Raw genomic sequence first — 19497 nt, 5'->3', positions numbered from 1 at the left:
AGGTCTTACTACATTCGACGCCGCATTGGGCGACCTGCGCGCCGGATGGGGATGAAATGATGATGAAGACAACACAACACCCAGTCCCTGAGAGGAGAAAAGCTCCGACCCAGCCGGGAATAAAACCCGGGCCCGTAGGACGGCAATCCGTCACGCTGACCACTCAGCCATCGGGGTGGACATCAGGGCAATGATATCACGGTATTCACCTAGGATATAATGGATTTGGTTCCGAACCCCTAGTCTAGCCTTGTCTCGTGATAATATCTTAAATACGAGTATTACAGTCTTGATCCTTGCCGCCAACACTGGGGCAGAGGTCTTGTAGTCAGTACTGAGCATCGTGAGCCGTCGAAAGTGAAGGGCGCTGGCACTCCCTGCCAATTTCGGTATTGGTATAGTTATTCCGCTATGAACCGCGACGGGACGTCCGTGTCAGGGGGCAATAACACATTGTACGTCAACACCCACTTGAACGTCATTATATCTACAAATTCGCGATAACATTAAAGTGTCAACCAATCTGGACTAGCGGATTTATGCACCGCACCCTTCGTGAGTACCATCCGAGCGTCACCTTCCGTTAGGGGTTCCAATAACGCTTCTGCATCCGTACCACCCACTCCCATTTGCATCAGGCGCAAGATGTCTTCTCCTATTCGATAGTCTGTCGGCGTCCCGGTGAAAAAGAACGCACCAAAAACCCAGCATAAATGTCCTGTTGTGACATCAAGGGTCGATCATCACCGCCATAGAGCACTACGATCATGTCCCCTGGACACGGGATGCATGCAAATACGTTCTCCATCGACGTTGTCCAAGCACCGAGCACGAATCGAAAGTCCCACCAATCGGTGTCTCGTGATCGATAAAATGCATTTCTGAATGCAATGGACTTCCTCTTGACGCTCGGGCGATGGAGGCCTGGTGGACAGGTCACGGAGCACCATGTTCGAGGGTGAGTCAAATGAAAACCTTAAATTTATGCCGGCCGAAGTGGCCGCGCGGTTCTGGCGCTGCAGTCTTGAACCGCGAGACCGCTACGGTCGCTGGTTCGAATCCTGCCTCGGGCATGGATATGTGTGATGTCCTTAGGTTAGAACTTAGTTGTGACTCCACAAAACATTGCAGCAGTTGAAGCCATAGTGAAGGAAAACCGCCGAGTGACACTGAATGACATTGCAGCATGCTTACAGATTAGTCGTGAGTCAGCACACCACATTGTATATGATGTGCTCCAGTTTCACAAAGTGTCTGCAAGATAGGTGCCACGGCAGCTGACACGCGGTGCATGAGTGGTTGCGCGGACTACCAAAAGAATTTTTTTGTAGAGGAATTTATGCACTTTGTAAGCGCTGGAGTACTTGCATTGAGCGTGGGGGAGATTATGTTGAAAAGTGATACAGCTTTGTAACACTTCCGCACAATGAATAATATTTTTAAAAAATATTTAATGTTTACATTTGACTCACCCTCGTAGTTATTTCGGAGGCACCTCGCTTTTTCCTTGCCATTCGTTATGAGACCTTTTCGGATCGCCGATTTTGCAAATTGCTGCCACCATGAAAGAACCGTACGGTGCATCGGGATGTGGCGAATGCATGTCTGCAACGCTTCTTCGATCCGCTGGTGACATTCTGGATCCAGCAATAAGGATGAATTAAGTTTCCACGAACTACTGCTCCGCCAGACGCGCTGCCGTGGAAGGGTCAACGTGCATAAATATGCAAGGTGATCCGTAAAAACTGTGGGTCAACGTTCAACAGCTAAACAGCCAACACGTGATCTCTTAATCCGTCAGAAACATAAATTCGACCCATCTGCCTCGCCGAGTGACTAGTAAAAGACGTAAAAGACGCTGCTCGTGGTTCTTTTCCCGCGTGTCATTAGTGTCATTTCTCGGCAGATTGTGTCCAATGCATAGCAGGAGATAACTTTCGAAATTTGATCCTTCGGTGTGAAAACAGGATTAAAAACTCCCCCTACCAAGATGTGATCATATCTGCCATGGAATAGGGGTGCAGTCTCCTCCGAGTAGGTTTGCGCACTCGCCCATCGACTGTCAGATCCGGACCAAAGGGAGATAACCGAGGTCACACACTATAATTTCTTCCCAGACTAATATCGCCGTGTCACGTCCTATGTCTGGAGTTGGCGCTAGGTATGTGTTGTAACCACGCACGTCCGGAAAGGAGCATTGCAGATTTCCTGCACCATCAGAATATCCTCACCCGTGGCGTACATCATGTCCGAAAAAGTTGCATCATCACAAGCCATCGTGAGGTGCCAATGTTCACTGTTCCCACCTTACATGCTTGGACCGTTGCCATCGTCATACTCGTGTCATGTCATTGTAAACTCCAAAGGTATTAGTCCACTATTCATGTTCAGACAGTGCCCACCAACAGGATACCCTCTGTTGTTTTCGTTCTATGGTGTGCATCCTGCAAGTGATCTGTCGTCAAGTGGGGGTGCCAATTCCGGTATCTGGACTGGTTTTCCCAGCCACATTCGTCATCAATCCCCCAGAAACAACCGCTGCTGCATTTTGATGTGGATGCTGGGACACTGTCACTGACTCCTCTGTCGGCAGTACCGGGTTAGTCGGTGTCAATAAAGAGGGACCGTCTGAAGGGCAGAACATCTAGTCACCATCTGAACGAATCCTTTCAACGTCCTCTAAAGGCACGTCATTTCGGCTCGAATAACTTCTGTGTCCCCTGCGCTAGGGGAGGACGCTTCGGCAATCGTTGTTTGTGGGCCCTGCCCTCTGCCGCCATAGGCGATGCCTCACATTGTTAATCGGGCGCTCAATGGTCTGTTGCTGCCACCACAGTCTCCACTTCCAAGCCACGTGCTGCTTATGAGGATGCAGAAGGTTCCTCTCTCATCTGCCTTGTGGTGGATACAGGGGCATCCACTGTGTTGTCACCTCCATGCTCCCCTAACTCAGTCTGCTCTTGTATCAACACATCTGTGTCACGTTCCATACTTGGCAACACCTCCCGGCAGGCCACCGACATGTACGTCATCGGCAGCTGTGTGGGAACTTCTCGCTGTGACCCTTCTCCATGTGGCAGTTGCATGGTGCGGTGTTGTGTGCTCTCCGAGAGGCTACGTCCTTCTCCACAACAACCAGAACATGTCTGCGGCTGGACATCGTAAATCACAATATCTATACGTCCTCCAGTACATAAATATGAAAGACGTTTGTTAAGGACGATGCACCCTGAAGGACGCCATTTAGCACGAGATATGTGTTAAAACTCGCACAGCGTTGAGAAAGGACAAGTTACTCTCTCACCCATTTTTTCACATACGGAAAATTATTAAATATTTTATTACAACCTGACACATCTTGAGCGAGACTCTAGAAAGTTTATGGCCTAATCAGACGTTGACGGAGCCTTGTAGAGCGCTAAAAGCATGAGGTATGATTATGGTTCTTAGCTCATAGAAACGGCATGTTGGGAGTTTAAAGCGACTGGCGGTGAGCCCATCCCTTAGTAAATCTTTCCGGACAGACCCACAGCAGTACAGAGCCAACACGGCAGCCCCTCGTCGAGACATGTCTCCAGCAGAGCAATGCCGCGATACTGCCGTGGCGCCAGCCGAAGCCTGTGCTGGCGATGACGGTCTGAAGGAATGCGTCTGCACAGTGGAGTCGTAAACCAGGCATTGTGTGCTGAGCCAAGCATTATAAAAATTCACAAGTATTTGTGTTAGCCAATAGTAAGTAGGCCAGTGAACCATTTATCCTGACCGCCTTGGTTGTATAAGGAAAACCTTGTGTCTGAGAAACTTTTAGAGATAGAATCTTTAACGCCTCATAGCTAGGAATAACAAGATCCAAATCACAGGCGATTTAGATAAAGATCTTTAAAATTGTATCTGTTCACTTTTTGCTGTGGGAAGTGACACGACTTCAGAGAAAATCAACTTCCCCCTCTGAAAAAACTTTAAAAAAGCCAGTAATTGGCGGTTTTTTTTTTTTCAGAGATGCAGGTTTCTGAACTCTTGCCCTGGTTCGATATGAGTTTGTGCTGTTGTGTGGGAGGGGAGATTTAGCACCTCTAAAGCCCTGTGATTGGCTCAAGATGGGGTGCAGGCGGTGTCGTTCGTGCACTTTGTGGGAAAACGGAATTTTTTCCTGGGATGGTGCAAAACATGCGGGCGAAGGACTTTGGTCTGGAAAGCACTTCTGGTCGATCTCTGGCATGTGTGGTTGGTACTTCGGACCTGTCCTGAGACTGACTTCACTTGCGAGTAGTTTAGATTGTGGAGCCTGTGGTGGAGTTCTTATGTACCAACAGTGTGACTTCAAACGTCTCGGACTACTTGTTTGCCGAGGACACACTTATTCGATTTTCGTTTACCAGTCTTGATGTTTGGTATCCTTGTGCACTCTATCATATAAGTGAGCCAAACTGGTACTTGGTACGACCAGCGAATGGGTGTGTCACAAAGTGAAATCTGCCGCAATTTCAGGGCTCTGGTGGAGAGCAAATTGCGTTCCGTCTGGCTGATCGCCAGACCGTGAGATTTATGCATTTCTTTCGTGACTGCGATCGATTCACAGGTTCCGCTTCCACATCTCACCTCCACCGCACACATCCCGCCAGCTGCAAGTTACATCACCGCACGAAGCAAGCAGGGCAACGTACTGCCACTCCAGGGCGTACGGATCTCAATCGCCACTTGCTCTCAGCTGCACCTATTTAGAGAAGCTACAGTAGATTTGATCAATCCATTATCCACATTTTTAGGGCCAGAGTACTTGAATCACTCCACTAGTTGTGCTGTCTCTGCCACCCATGATCCTTATCCAGTGTACTCTTGAATCAACTGTTAGTTGTTTACAGTATTCACTCAATATCTTGTTTAGCATAATTTATGTCTGTTTTAAAGAAAAAATAAATTTTGTTATGCCAACACAATCAATCATTTAAACAGTCCCCACTAGGATTGCGTTTCATTGGGGTGTCCCATTTAAGGATCTCAGATTGATGGCACCTAGCGTAGTTATTCAATTTGACGTCCCTTGCACAGAATTTTGAATTTGTGGCACCTTCTGTGACCGTCAGATAGTAGATAGCATTGCCTAGTGACGTTTCTGTTTCACATGTTTAATGTGGTGCATTTGGTAGAGTTGATTCGCTTTGCTGGCGCATAGACATAGTACTAATACTTAATTATTGTATGTGTGTATTTTCATATTATGGTTGTGACTTCTGTGTCACTTGATTGTTTGTTTCTGATGGGGAACGACATTGTGCTGATTTGTTAGGACTGAGATTTTCGTTTATGAGTACAAACAAGCGAGTTGTATCTGAATTGTTGTCAGGAATTAGAATCAGTAGTTCACGGGAGCGTAATTTAGACTAGAATCTGTGTGGCTTACGAACGTGTAGTGATTAAATTTGTTTGGTTCAAATTAGAGTGCATGCTTACAAGAAGCAAGGCACATTTGCTACAGAGTAGCGGATGTAATTGCGTTTTGTTAACCATGGATCCACGTCAAATTATTAGCGGTGACCAGGCAGATATTACACGCGATTTTCGGGTAAATGCTGTTGCAGACCGGGCAGAAATGTCGAACGTAGAACCTGCAGAGTATGACGACAAGTCTCAGTCAGGTGACGAAAGTGAACGGGAGGCCGCAGCAGAACGAAATGTAGGCGCTGCTGGTACGAGAAGCACCATCAGTGAGACTGGCAGACCAGAATCACGAACGAAAACGGAATGATAGAATCTCATTCATCTAGTCCAGGAGGTGTTAGCTGTGGATCTCAGTTTGAGGCTCTCATGCATTTCGTGCAAGACGCAGAAAGGAAGAGGCAAGAAGCAGAGAAAAATAGACGGGAGGAAGAGGAGGTTCAAATGGCTCTAAGCACTATGGGACTTAAATTCTAAGGTCATCAGTCCCCTACAACTTAGAACTACTTAAACCTAACCAATCTAAGGACGTCACAAACATCCATGCCCGAGGCAGGATTCGAACCTGCGACCGTAGCGCTCGCTCGGCTCCAGACTGTAGCGCCTAGAACCGCTCGGCCACCCCGGCCGGCGGAAGAGGAGGAAAGAGACAAATTAGTCATAAGAACGGTCACAGAGGGTATAGATGGAGTCAAGAAAAAGGTCACAGGAAACCAAGAAGAGTTAGAGAACGTCAAGAAAACAACAGTAGAAACGCGTGAGGTCGCGGACCAGGCGAAGCGCGTTGCCAAGCCAGCGCGATCGGGAGTGCAAGTAGCACGCAAGGACGCATCAGTGGAAAAAGAACAAAAACTGGCAAGAACTGAGGTGTGTAAGACAAAATAGGCACTTGCAACTTTCCAAAAGCTAGGCAAAAAAATAGATCGAGAAACGCAGGAAAAAATGAGTGAGGCTGCGAAGCGAATCGAACAGACAGAAATCAACCAGGCCGAAATCTCTGAAGTTAAAGATCAGCAAACCCGAGTCGCCACGCAACTAAGCGAGTTGACTAAGGACGTTTGGCAGGCACATGAGCGGATCGCACAATTGCAAACACAATCTCGTCCGGTCGAGCGCCATCGAGAGCATCACAGAAGTGAAGAAAATGTTTTGCGACTCGCCGAACCGCTATATGGGGACACACCCCCTGCACATGGTCGAATGCAGCAGGAATATGCTCCTGCCGCGGTGAAAAGCGTAGTAGGACACGCTCCGTCGGTAACACGCAGCATGTCAGAGACAGAGCCGGAAAACAATTATACACGTCTGCGGAGGTCAGAAACGTTATTACGTGAATCTGACAACACGAGGAGATACCATAACAGTGTACGAGGATCGTTTGGGCACGGATACATGGAATCACGCGCTGCAGACGAGAGGGAGAACTCGTACGGCGGATACGTCGAACCTTTCGACCACAGACTTTTCTTGACCATCCAGAATTTTCAAGTCTACAAGGCGGCAAACAACGCATTACATCCAAAGACCTGGATGGCACAGTACGATCACGTGCTGCTAGAATCTTGGCCACTGAAGTACAAGCTCCAGTTTATCTGTGGTTTCTTAGAAGGGTCGATTGCAGAACATATGCGCGGAGTTGCGGAGAGTTGTCGCTCCTACCACTAATTTAAGAACGAATTCCTTAGCACGTACTGGTCGCAAGACACACAGGAAAGGAAAAAACAGGAGATCGTGTTAGGAAAGGACTTAGAAGCGTCAGAATTCCGCAGTTGTGTCAATTCTTCAGATAAAATAAATAAATTATTTAAGAATACAAGTGTGACAATAGCATTCAAAACCAATAACCCACTACAGATGAAAATGAAACACACAATTGACGAATAAAATATATACCAAAAGTCAGGCGTTTACAAAATACCATGTAATGACTGTGAGAAACAGTATATTGGCCAAACTGGCCGTAACTTTCTAACACGTTTTAAGGAACATACTGGTACTGCACGTACCAAATCAATATTTGGTCAACACCTTGATGGATACATCGTTCTGAGTGTTGCATTTCTAACAATTTGAAAATATTACATACTGTACCAATTGGACTACTGCTAAATACTGTACAAGAAATGGAAATCTATTCACTTCACAAAAGTAAACCGTTATGTGTTTTAAATGAGCAACTTGAATTCAAAGACAAACATTTTTTTTGAGCTTTTTGACGATCTGCTTTAAAATGTTCACTCGTCTGTCCGTTTTTTTAAATTATTAAGACCTTTAAGAAATATTTTATCTTTACTTCGTAATTTTATTTCGCCAAACATTATTTTATGACTGACTATCTGTTTTTAGAATGTTTGCTTTAAGACAACATGTTGCTAATTCACATCCCTTTATTTTTGACACTACGGATCATAGAATTACAATTTTAAATTCCTTCCATTTTTATTATTTTTATTTGTTTATAAGACTGGCATGCAAAAAAAAAGATATAGCAATGACTTTTTAAAATTGTCACATGTAAAAAAAAGAAAATAATGTAATCTACATATGAACTTCATAGACAATATTTCATAAATATGCACAACTACTGTGCCCTGTCGATTCCTTTTTTTTCCCTCTGTATTGATCTGTAAGAGTTATTATCTATGTAAATGGAAGTCTCTTATTACACCAGATCTGTGCAGCATGTACTACACATGTCAGTTAACGATTATTGCAGCCTACTCATTGAAAATCTTTTCAATAAAGACATGTTGCTGCTCAGTAGTACATCGTCTGACATGACAGTCTTTGCACTTTCGCAACACCTTCGTTAGAAAGAAGCCTGCTGCCACATATTTGGACTGGCGTTTAACCTCACCATGGCAACCACTAGTTTGCCTATCGACTTTACAACATCAGTGGAAAGAAGCCTGCTGCCACATCTTTGGAACGGCGTCCAACTTCACCATGGCAACCAGTGGTTCCAAATGGTTCACTAACAGTCATTGAGAGGGCAACCCATGTACTGTCAAAACGAATTTCATTTATCCTACATGTTTAAATATTTTTAACGCTTCTTAATTGACAATACCTGTTGAACAAACTAAGTTTAGTGTGTGTTTAATTTCCTTTCTTGACAATGTTCTTTTAATTAAGAAATTTTCCATTGTTATTCGACCTATAACCAATTGGTTAGTAATGACATCATTCCGTCAGAAGTGGGTGGAGCCTCCATTATATATAGTTAGATGTGCACTGGTTTCTCCAGTAGTTATTTACCACCAGAAGGAGGTACTTACTCATTGGTAATTCATCGTTTTATAGCTTTATAGCTTTATCTATTTTCTTTAATGTATGTAGCCCTCTAATTAAAGTTTTGTAGCTGGCCGTGGTGGCCGAGCGGTTCTAGGCGCTTAAGTCTGGAACCGCGGGACCGCTACGGTCGCAGGTTCGAATGCTGCCTCGGGCATGGGTGTCTGTGATGTCCTTAGGTTAGTTAGGTTTAAGTAGTTCTAAGTTCTAGGGGACTGATGCCCTCAGAAGTTAAGTCCCATAGTGCTCAGAGGCATTTGAGCCAAAGCTTTGTATACGACTTGGAGGTCTGAAGATGACCACAGTAGTGGCCGAAGCCGGTCACCGTAAACAATAAATTGTTATCAAGACTGTTTTTCACAGTAAATATAGATCAATTCAGATTGCGTAATCCACATTTTTAGGGCCAGAGTACTTGACTCACTTCACTAGTTATACTGCATCTGCCACCCACGATCCTTGTCCAGTGTAGTCTTGAATAAACTGTTAGTTGTTTACGGTACTCAATCAATAACTCGTTTAGCACAATTTATGTATGTTTTAAAGAAAAAATAAATGTTGTTAGAACACTAAAATTTCGCCAACACAATCAATCAATTAAAAAGTCCCCACCAGCGTTACCTTTCAGCGTTCAGGCATATAACTGAGTACCGTTCCATATGGTCGCAGCGATTCGATAACCATCGATTCTGGTAGCTCAAACGGCAGTTCAAAGATCCGAGTGACCCTCACTCCCAAGCCTGAAGGAGCTACTGGTGCATCGCTGATATGGCCATCAGGCTGTGGAATTTAAATCCCCTTTGAGCATCGGCCATAGTTCTTTCACATGCAGCTTCATCTGTCATCTTGACGTATGTTGTGCTGCTTATAATGGATAGATGCATCCCGTTTGATCTGTAGCAGGTAAACGAACTTCTTCCGTCAAATAACACTCTCAAAAGTCTTGGTACTGGCATAGTCGTTGTCAAACGTAAATTGGAGCGTAGTCTTTCAAAAATTTTGGGCCATGGCGATCTCTTCAAACAACAACACGCGCTATTATCAGCCGTGTAAACACTTCCTCTCCCACGCGCGCCCGCTGCCAGGACAACAGGTCCGTGCCGCGCCACTGCCTAATGCAGACTGTTTACAAGGCAGGTGCGTTATCCTCTGCGCCCGCCTGAACATCACATCTGCACGGTCCAAATCGGCACGCCTCACAGCCGCGTTCCCACCTAGCGCCATCCATCGTCTGTCCCTGTTCCATGTCCTCTATGCTCGCTACTCTGAGATTCCCGCAGGAAGTCGGACGTATTTGTGCATCGGAACTGAAGAAGGTGGATCCACTGCCCATCTAGGCGGATCAGTTATGTGAATGCGGACATGTCCGAAAGAGCAGACACTATGCATTCATATAAATGGTTGATAGAGTCACATCTGGAGGCTGTAGCCTCATGCCCAGCACTTAACACGCACTCGTAACGGGCCAGGCGGTGAATGCAGTCCACACTGCAGCGGAAAAGAAACATAGTAAGAATGTAGTGCTACGACGAAGGTGAGATGAGGTTATCAGGAAGATGTAGGCGCAATTCTATAAGTTAATGGGATTTTATTTCATAATGACAGAAGGTGTTGAACCTGCCTCTGTGGCCGAGTTCGCTAACGCATTCCTGTGCACTGGTACTCGACTCGGTGATAAGAGGGTTCGATTCCGACTGGAAGAAGAGTTGTTCGATTGTTTTAAGAACAATATTACCCTTACAATGGTACACCAACACATCTCTGAAGTGCGATACTTACTGCAGCTAAGAGAACTGAAGAATGTACTCCGAGCACTTTGAACTATTGTGAGATATTCTTGAATTCCGCATTAAAAAAAGAGCACTATGGGACTTAACTTCTGAGGTCATCAGTCCCCTAGAACTTAGAACTACTTAAACATAACCAACCTAAGGACATCACACACATCCATGCCCGAGGCAGGATTCGAACCTGCGACCGTAGCGGTCGCTCGGTTCCAGACTGTAGCGCCTAGAACCGCACGGCCACTCCGGCCGGCTTTGACTTACATTTTCTATCGATAATATGCGCTGATAGAAATTTACTTCGAACAGGTTGTTTGACAATTCATATTATACACTTATAGAGGTTGCAGATGGGAGTTAATGGATCTAGTTCTGCATAGGAATTCATGTCCGGAAACGTCATCCAACGACGCTAAGAGCGTCAAAGTTATAGGCGCCGGCGCCTGTAAATGTGTGTATAAACAAGGTGATTTCGTGATGATGCTACAAACTTTCTTTGTTTGTATGGCAGGCAACTTCCAGAGGTGGTAACATGGACCAAGACAAGAAACAATGTCCAGCAAACATGGGCTCTAAAATGCATACCTTAAGAGCTACGTGCATTTGTTCAATAGAGAGGATGTGTTTCAAAGTAGCGAAGATGAACAAGTACTCATAGCTCCTCAGGTATGTATTTTAGAACCCAAGCTTACTGGATTTTTTTCCTTGTTTTCGTCCAAGCTATCACGTCCGTACGTTTCCTACTCTACAATCTTAGCAACAACAGTACCATTAAATATATTCCACGGTCAGAGGTGCCAGAATGGTTTTCGCTCATAACGTTCGACTCCTTCGTTTTCGGTACAGGGACCCTTACTTCAAATTCGTACATTCTCCATTAACCTAGAAAATTTGCAAAATCATCAGTAAATCATCCTGCATATACAATGAAGAGCCAAAGAAACTGGCACACCTGCCTAATATCGTGTAGGGTCCTCGCGAGCACGCAGAAGGGCCACAACACGACGTGGCATGGACTCGACTAATGTCTGAAGTAGTGCTGGAGGGAATTGACACCGTGAATCCTGCAGGGCTATCCATACATCTGTAAGAGTACGAGGGGCTGAAGATCTCTTCTGAACAGCACGTTCCATATATGCTCAATAATGTTCATGTCTGGGGAGTTTGGTGGCCAGCGAAAGTGTTTAAACTCTAACGGGTTTCCCTGGACGTGTGGGGTGTCTTACTGTCCTGCTGGAATTGTCTAAGTCCTTCAGAATGCAAAACGGACATGAATGGATGCAAGTGATCAGACAGGATCCTTACGTCCGTGTCACCTGCCAGATTCGTATCTAGATGTATCATGGGTCCCATATCACATTCAAACTCACTTAAATCTTGATAACCTGCCACTGTAGCAGCAGTAATCGATCTAACAACTGCGCCAGACACTTGTTGTCTTATATAGGCGTTGCCGACCGCAGCGCCGTATTCTACCTGTTTACATATCTCCGTATATGAATACGCATACCTATACCAGTTTCCTTGGCGCTTCAGTGTGCATACATTTACAGGCTCCGGCGCCTATAACTTTGACGCTCTGTAGCGTAGTTCATGAAGTTTCCGGACATGGGTTCCTATGTGTTGCTTGATCTACTAAGTACACTCTACAACCTCTAGAAGTGTACAATATGAATTGTGAAAACCCTGTAAATATTTTTGTACTGCTGGTACGTTACGAACCACGGTGAAAAATCAAGTACGTGAACTATTCAAAGCCTTTTATACAAAATTTTGTACACTGCCACGTCCTAAACAGTGACTACTCAAAAATGGTTCAAATGGTTCTAAGCACTATGAGACTTAACAGGTCATCAGTCCCCTAGACTTAGAAATAATTAAACCTAACTAACCTAAGGACATCACCCACATCCATGCCCGAGGCAGGATTCGAACCTGCGATCGTAGCAGCAGCGCGGTTCCGGACTGAAGCGCCTATAACCGATCGGCGTCAAAGGTCGCCTTAAACAGTGACTGCTTAAGACACTGAAATTATCTTTAACCTACAAATGTAATCTGCAAGCGAAAATCGAATCTAAGACGGAGACGTTTACTAGCTGAAGTAAACACGCCTTCGGACGGCTGACTTAGCTGGCAGCTAGCAGGACCCACCTGGCAACGCGGGCTCTGACGGCAGTTGTCCCGTGAGCAGACGACGTCAACTGGCCGGTGCCCGAAGCAGCGGACTTTCTGTTCGACGCAGCTTTACGCACTCGCGCCGAGCAGCCGTGGGAAGCGACTGATTGTATGCTAACGTATCTTGCGCGGTTGACACGTGCCGTTGCCCCCGCTTATTCGGTCGCGCTCCTGAGCATATCTGAGTAAACAACTAGTCTGTGTAATATGTGTACGTCTGCAGAAAAATTACGTGCGACTTTTCAAGACTCTGTTGATCAAAAAAATGGTTCAAATGGCTCTGAGCACTATGAGACTTAACATCTGTGGTCATCAGTCCCCTAGAACTTAGAACTACTTAAACCTAACTAACCTAAGGACATCACACACATCCATGCCCGAGGCAGGATTCGAACCTGCGACCGTAGCGGTCACGCGGTTCCAGACTGAAGCGCCTAGAGCCGCACGGCCACACCGGCCGGCCTCCGTTGATCGGCCCTGTCTTTAAATGTAGTAAAAGCGCGTGAATCGTTACGTGCGACTTCACGGCACGTTCACGCGTGTAAATATGGAATTTAAAATCTCATTTACTTTACTTCTGTTGTTAGCTTTACATTTGGCCTGTGTATGAATCTTTTTATTGTTAAAGCACTCCGTCGTCAGGTCACGAGCGGCCTACGGGGATGATGCGGATAGGAGGGGCGTGGGGTCAGCACACCGCTCTCCCGGTCGTTATGATGGTATTCTTGACCGAAGCCGCTACTATCCGGTCGAGTAGCTCCTCAATTGGCATCACGAGGATGAGTGCGCCTCCAATTTTGTTTCATTTATCGTTGTTTGATGTAAGGGAGCTTGACACCGTAGTCGCTAGCGCCTGTACATTACTACTCCTAGAGTTTATTCTAAAACAATTTAATCAAAATTCATCAATATCTATATACTGCGAATCACCGTGAAGTTCTTCATAGAGGGTATTGCTTATTATACCGCATATGTGGGTTTCTGTTTGATTTGCATGGAGCGTGGAATAATGATAAGTTTTATGCCTCAGTACGAGGTATTAACTTTATTTATATTATCTCAACAACTAAAATTGCAGCAGCATGATGGTGTGAAACGATTATAATTTTAGCAAAATAGAGTAGGGTCGACAGAAGTAAACGGACGGGGCAAGATGGAACCTCAGGGTAGAACTGAACTGGGGGCTGTTTTGGCTATAATGTGGTGCACTCTATAACCAATTTCATGAACTATTAGTCTAGCGAAACCACTTTCATAAACTATTAGTCCAGCGATAAACATGGTGACAAACCATTGTAGTAGAGTTTGTTTTTGACTGTTGTGGTAGTAACATGTTTGGATTTGTTTTTCCGCGTGTGTATTACAATATTCGTAACTCTTTATAGACAAGCTCCGCAAAAATGCTTTAACTATTAATTTTCTCTTTCTTAAAACTCAAAACTCCTGATAGGCTCCTTTCTTTTTTTGTCTAAGCCCTTTGTTGGGTTTTAAACTGTACCTAACCTCGCTTCCACTCAGCCCCACGTAGCCTACTATTCCTCTCTCGTTTTCACTTTTTAGTATTCATATTTCTGGAGACATCGTGCAGATACGTGGGGTTGTATCGCGCGTGTCGTCTGCGAGTGTTTGGAAACCGGGCCGTCAAATAATTCGCGCGCCAGCCACCACACATATAAGTGTTTTTGTTTTTGCATCTTCCATGTTTGCAGTTAGTTCGTGCGTATTACGGGACAGTGCTGATGTTTTTGCTCCCTGCATATTGAGTTAGTTTCAACGAGAGAACAATACGCGTATTCTTTTCTGCTCCTGTGGCTGTGGTCAGTATAGCTAATGTTAATATTGTTCGAAGGAGTTTTTGTGTGGTATGGTTCCATCGATGAGGTGCACGCAGGTTCTAACAATCGAACGTCTGCTTAGCTTGTGTCGACGAATTGGTGACTCTAACGTGATATACGTGCGTAGTACCATTGGATTAACGACCGCTTACAGAAGAGAATTGCAAAATGACTGACGCGAACCCTGCCGTGTGCACCGTGTCACGACTGGCTGTAAGACTACCAGCTTTCTGGCCACACAATCCAGATTTGTGGTTTGCGTAGGTGGAGGCCAGATTTTTCTCTCCTGGTATTTTGGCAGATGCTACCAAGTTAGCACTGGTATTAAGCCCATTACATCACCAGTACGCCACGGAACTGCAAGACGTATCGAATTCGCCACGAGAGTCTAGCTCTTACGATCGGCTTACAAGCTGAATTGATCCAGCTAATGTCAGCATCGCAGGAGTGGTGGGACAAAGAGAACATGAGCGCGGTTTGTTAGTGTGGTTTTCCTACAACAGGAACAACTATGCGTTCAAAGACAAACCTATTGATCTCTTCTCCTTGACAAGTTATGACCTCCTGTGGATAATCCTTCCTTTTGATTGACAGGTCCTTAGCCTATTGTTCCCCCACTCCCTCCCTACCCCTCTTCCTCAGAGCCCCTCAGGAAACCTCCAACCCACCTCTATCCTCTCCCTCATTGATAAAAGCACACTTTCAGGTCTGAGTCATTCGAATAGCCAACTCCCACTGTATCAATTCGATTGACTACTTAATTAAATTGATCGATTAATTAACCCTCCCCCTTTGGTGGACCCCTCACTGCTTCCTCCCTTCCCCTCCCCTCCCCCCTTCATGGAAATTGACAGCTCTGTGCTGGAGAAGAAGGACCTCATGACAGGAAATTCAATTACATAGCAGAGGGTATATTACTTATCTCTAAAAAAAAATCCAGTTTGCAGGGGTTGGATCTCTCTTGCCCATCATTCTCTGCTGCTTGGGGAGATGCAAGTCTTGTAAAGAAGTAATTGCATAGATCTTTTTTTTTACTACAAACATGCATCATGAAACACCCATTACACGTAATTACACTGTTGAAAATCATTCGATCACAAAGCATATGCCATCCACTAGACCACACAGAACGCCACCCGTGCAGGCCGCCAGGATGCGCCACACTGGCGAAAGCCTGAGAAGCAGCCGAGCCACACAGAAGTGTCCGCTCTAACCCTGAGACTGACAGACCAGATATCATGCTAATCCCCAAACAAAAGCATCCAAGAAATTCCTGTCGAAACATGTGCTCTTTCTCTGTTCCTCCTCGTCTCCTATCTGGTTGCACACTCTGTCATTCGCGGTAAGACTGAATGGCAAACAAAGCAAGGTGTACCTGGTAAACGCCTGCAGAATACCGATCCATGCGAGAACTCCTTCATTCCAAGGCTAATGGTTATTGGGAATCGTTCCAGAAATACTGCTGAAGACAAGAAATAATTAATTTTCAGTCACATTATCGTGATGTGCGGGATATAAGGCGAGCGCAATAGCTCACCATTCCCAGTCGCATTCAGCTCTGGAAGAAGAAGAACCATGAAGTGTTGCCAGCAGTCGATATCCTCATCTGCCTCTCCATTGTAGAAGAAGCGTAGAAGTAAGCATTCATTACGTGTCATTGTTACTATTACTGCATATAGCAGTTCCCTTTCCTTGTTCAACTCTATGTTATTGTCTGTGGATTCTTATTATTTCTTCTTCTTCTTCTTCTTCTTCTTCTTCTTTGTACAGCGAGCTCTAGGGTGTCTGGACGAGCAGCAGCCACCATCACCTTGTCGGGACTTGCAGCAAACTCTGGCCTGTCAGGATCAGCAGTGGTAGCAGCACCGTGGGATCCCATAGCGCGCATAGCCCACTTGCTGGAGCAGAACAACAAGCTGCTATTGTCTGTCCAGCTAATTGATTTAGATGCCCAGCAAGTCCCTGACCCTCTGAAGAACTGCGCTGGGGACCTTACACCATATGATGCTGGTCAGTACTGGTGTCCAACGTATGCACGATCCCAGAACATTCCGGTGTTACTGCGAGGACAGGGTGTTGACGTGGTGGGTGAGAAGCTGCCGATTCCCCCCAGTGCTCTGCTGCTTTTCACTTCAACTTGTAATTTAACAGTTAGTGGTTCAAAGTACTTAAATATTGGTATAGATTCATCAGTGGACATTGACTGGCTTGTTGCATCAGAGATTGAAAGTGCATTGAGAAGTGTTAAAATGCTGTTTATGAAGCTGCGATGGGATGAACTGTGTCACGCAGAGCGTTACATCAATGGATGACCTCTGAGTATTCCCTATCTCCGGACATTTACCGTGTGGATCTGACACTTTCTCTAATATCACTGTACGACAGTGTGACACTCATGGTGAGATCTGGAATACATTTATCTGCAACATATCCGCAGCTCGTGGTCTAGTGGCTGGCATTGCTGAATCTGGATCATGGGGTCCCAGGTTCGATTCCCGGCTGGGTTAGGGATTTTCTCTGCCTCAGGAAAGTGGGGGGGGGGGCGCTGGGTGTCTGTGTTATCCTCATCATTTCATCATCACCATCATCATCGTCATCTGTGACAGTGAATAGATTGGACTGTGTACAAAACTGTACTGTGAGAAAATTGGGATTTTGTACAGGCACTGATGACCATGCAGTTGAGCACCCCACAAACCATACATCATCATCATCATCATCATCATCATCATCTGCAACATTCTACAATTACAAACTTGTTTGATCTATGGAGGGCGCTATCCCTTGTGCTAGAAAGACTGAAGTGTGGGCTGCCTTGTGTTCAAAGTGTATATAAAGATATCGTGAACTATCTTCATACATATAGTGTGTATGCAGATGATATAGAACAGTACATCAATAGTGTCAAAAGAAAAATCTACAGAAACTCCCATCATTTTGAGAGAAATGCATGCTGAATTTACTGCATACAAGAAACAGTTATTCAGGAACTACTGTAAAAAATGAATCAGTTGTTTTTGTCGGTGTTGTTGATATAATGCAGCCTAAGTATAATTGTGTGTGTGTGTGTGTGTGTGTGTGTGTGTGTGTGTGTGTTTGAAGTTTACGGGCGCTAAACAGCGTGGTCATCAGCGCCCAAACGCATAAAAACAGGAACACATGCAGTGAAGGGACTAAGACAAACAGCGAACAAGGAGAACGGCTAAAACACACAGACCTGACGCAGTTCCAAATCCTCACACACAGAGGCAAAACGAGAGGAGAAGGGACATACTAAAAAGGAAAGGAAACACAAGGAAAAGGGAACAGAAACCGAAGGGAAACAAGGAGGTAATCGTGACTGGCTGACCTCTTATCTAAAAACTGGGTGAGCCAGTCACCCAGCAGCACATTAAAACCCTCTCCCTAAAATCCGAGGCAACAAATTGGACAGGACACAAAACCATAAAACCTTAACTACAGTCGTTGCGTCATCTTGTAAAATAGAGGGCAAATCCGGTGGCAAGGAAACCACCGCCCTCTGGTCAGAGAATAAAAGACAGTCAAGTAAAATGTGGCGGACAGTAATCTGGACGCCACAAGAACTGCAGATTGGGGGGTCCTCCCGCCGGAGTAAAAAACCATGCGTTAAGGGACTGTGCCCGATGCGGAGGCGAGTGAGGAGAACCTCTTCCCGCCTGCATGACTGGTAGCACGTACGCCATGGCCGCTTGGTAGCCTTGACCAGACGCAGCTTATTGTCACCGACTGCCAGCCACTCCTCTTCCCATTGACGCATAACACGAAAACGCAGGAGGGAGGTAACAGCATGGAGGGGGACGGCACATTCAACAACGTGAGGGAGGGAACATGCATCTTTGGCAGACACATCCGCCAGTTCGTTTCCCCTAATACCCACGTGCCCTGGCACCCAGCAGAAGGACACCTCCTTCCCCTGCCGTTGCAGGTGGAGGAGGGCATCATGGATGTTCTGGACGACCGTATCCGCTGGGTACAAGTGTTGCATGGTCTGAAGGGCACTCAGGGAGTCAGAACAGATGAGGAACTTAAGACTGGGAACACACCTCATCTGCTCCAATGCCCGCAAGATCGCAAACAATTCGGCATCAAGGATGGTAAACGCCGCAGGAAGCCGTAACTTGACGAATCGATCAGGGAAAACAACAGCACAACCAACAGAGTCCCCCTGTTTAGAGCCATCCGTAAATACTGGTACATGGTCGGGATGCTGGTTTAAAATATCATAAAATAAGGAGGTAAAATCAAACGCAGGAGTGCAGCTTCTCCGGTACTCCGACAAGTCTAAAAGGACGCTGGGCCTCTGGAGCAACCAGGGAGGCAGGCGAGTAAAACCTTGTCGTTGGGGGGCCACACGCTCCACACCAAGGGACTCAAGCAAATGCTTGGCACGAATCCCAAATGGTCTCGATGCCCTGGGACGACTTGAAAAGAGACGTTCCATAGGCGGTCGGGCAACGGTAGGGTACGCAGGGGAGGTAGGACAGGCAAGAAATTGACACACCCGCCGCTAAGTATAATTGCTGAAATGTAAGTAAAATAGATAAAATCAGGCTTTCGACAGCCCCTTGTCCTCATCGCTACATTTGGTCCGGAAAAAGGATGGTGCATGGCGGCCTTGTGGTGGCTACAGAGCCCCGAATGCCAAACTAATACGGGACAGATACCCAGTGCCGTTGTTACGTGACTATAACTATGCGTTGAGTGGTGTAGTTATTTTTAGCGTCCTGAACTATGCCACTCCTTTTGGCTTTTGAGAGCAAATATATGACTTTTGGACTGAGGAACACTGCTCAAACATGGCAATGCTTCATTGATTCTCTGCTAGAGGGCCTAAATTTTGCTTTCGCTTACCTGGACAATATTTTAGCTTTTTGCCAACGGCAGAGCAAAATCAGCAACATTTAATGGAAGTGCTTAAGTGGTTGGAACACTGTGGCGTCGTCCTGAACGCCGCC

At 45.7% G+C, this 19497-nt stretch overlaps 1 protein-coding gene across 1 annotated transcript in view; it reads right to left on the bottom strand.

Annotated features, from left to right (window-relative positions):
• Positions 1-12758, bottom strand: part of LOC126100549 (fatty acyl-CoA reductase wat-like) — a 212838-nt gene extending 200080 nt beyond the window's left edge. The window contains exon 1 of the mRNA XM_049911167.1: positions 12663-12758. The gene's annotated coding sequence lies outside the window, so the exon portion shown is untranslated. The remainder of the gene's footprint in view (positions 1-12662) is intronic.
• Positions 12759-19497: the final 6739 nt, after the last annotated feature.

This window comes from Schistocerca cancellata, chromosome 9, assembly GCF_023864275.1.
Source record: "Schistocerca cancellata isolate TAMUIC-IGC-003103 chromosome 9, iqSchCanc2.1, whole genome shotgun sequence".
NCBI classification, from domain to species: Eukaryota; Metazoa; Arthropoda; class Insecta; order Orthoptera; family Acrididae; genus Schistocerca; species Schistocerca cancellata.
Note: the sequence above shows the minus strand (reverse complement) of the source record. Positions and strands in the feature narration are given on the sequence as shown.